Source organism: Lipotes vexillifer, unplaced genomic scaffold (assembly GCF_000442215.2).
Source record: "Lipotes vexillifer unplaced genomic scaffold, Lipotes_vexillifer_v1.1 scaffold1347, whole genome shotgun sequence".
NCBI classification, from domain to species: Eukaryota; Metazoa; Chordata; class Mammalia; order Artiodactyla; family Lipotidae; genus Lipotes; species Lipotes vexillifer.
In genome coordinates this window covers 1,279,715-1,281,376 of record NW_006796201.1, presented here as the reverse complement: position 1 = coordinate 1,281,376, position 1,662 = coordinate 1,279,715, and the positions used below count along the sequence as shown (strand labels likewise).

The 1,662-nt window shown below is 45.8% G+C and overlaps 1 protein-coding gene across 1 annotated transcript in view; it reads left to right on the top strand.

Annotated features, from left to right (window-relative positions):
• Nucleotides 1-1,645: 1,645 nt before the first annotated feature.
• GOT2 (glutamic-oxaloacetic transaminase 2) overlaps nt 1,646-1,662 on the top strand; it is an 18,403-nt gene continuing 18,386 nt past the window's right edge. Inside the window, exon 1 of the mRNA XM_007468323.1 lies at nt 1,646-1,662. This exon is cut by the window's right edge and continues 181 nt beyond it. The gene's annotated coding sequence lies outside the window, so the exon portion shown is untranslated.

Here is a 1,662-nt window from a genome sequence, read left to right as displayed (position 1 = left end):
TAGTGGGAAGTCTGGAGTTTGGGACACAGGCTTCCTGTGACATCTATAAAGGGCTGCAAGGCATGGTTTAAGATCTATGCTTCTCCAATGTGGTCCACTGGTTAGCAGCACTGGCCTCATCTGGGAACTTATTAGAAAAGCAGAATTGTAAGCCTGACTCAAGACCTGCTGAATCATAATCTGCATTTTCACAAGACCCCTGGGTGGTTCTGATGCACATTACAGTGTGAGAAGCACTGTCCTGAATAAGCTCGGAAAGCCCGTTCTGTTTCTAGAGTTCTATGATACACTGCTTCACCAGGACTGGGATGGAGGGTGTGGGCCTTTGGGTTGACAGGGGTTATTGATTTGCCAGCGAAGTTTTGTCTTTATTGATCCCTGGTGACCAGACAGCTCAATTCCAGTCAGCTTTCATGACTCCAGCAGAATTCCCAGCTGTGGTAAGAGTAATTTTAAAAATAATAATACAAACGATGATGAGGGTTGAGGACGGTGAAGAACGGACTTCTCTGTGACTCAGGACCTCCTCACTATTAGACATTCCTGCCCCCTTTCACCCAGGAGAATCCAATGAACATCTGGATCTACCTGGAGCCCTGGGGGCTGACTTTTCTGAGCTCATCCCTGAAACACTTCCTCTGGGTCTGACTGAGGGTGACCAGGAAATGGACTTTGTGGGGCAGAAATGCCACGCCAGCCCTTGACTACCCATCTCCATATTTTTATGCTAGAGACATACATTTCATCTTGATTAAGCCGATTATTTTGGGTCTCTGTTATCTGCAGACAAGCCCAATTTTAACTGATACACTGGGAATTATTTCAGACTCCTTTTCTATTTCTCCCTGCATCTAATCACCAAACACTTTTGATTCTTACTCCATGATATGTCCCAGATCTGTAACCTTTTCTCCATCATTGCTACTTCTACCTGAATTCAGACAACCAAGAATTTCTTGCCTGGATTATTGTGTCAGCCTTCTTTTGACCTTGTCTCCCTACCTCTTAGGAGTGTCCTTTCCAATCCACCTTTCATACCAGCGACTCAAATTAGCTTTCTAATGAGAAAGTTAAACGTATATATTACAGAGAACCACACCCAGAATGGTGATAATCGTTAATATTATCTGTAATTTTTTATGAAGCAAATATGACGAAGTTGTCTTACTCCCTCCATAAGGGCAAACATCCTCTTGTGCCCTCCTGATCCTGAACTGAAGTCTCCTTGGTGTATTCTTTCAAACTTTTACATACATTTATGAATGAATGTATCGTATGCTTTTGTGTATTTTAAAATTTTATCTAAACGGCGCCATATTATACCTATAGTTCTGCGACTTGCTTTTTTACGTTTTTGAGGTCTATATGTGTTGATACCTATAAACTGAGCTCATTCATGTCAGTAGTAACAGCTACCTCTTCGGTCAGGTCCGTCGTCATTAAATGAAGGAAGCGTGTCGAGCGCTGTGAACGGCAATAAACTGTTGTCACTATTTTCCGGGACCACGTGGCGCCGGCGGTGCAGACACCCCTGCGGCGGGACCCAAGGCCCCACGGAAGCCAAGCCGCTCCGCTCCGGCCGCCAGGGTGCGCTGTGACGCGGCTCGGGGCCTGGCGGGAGGCCGCTCTAGCCTCGCCCGGGGAAGTCGCTGTCCTTACCTT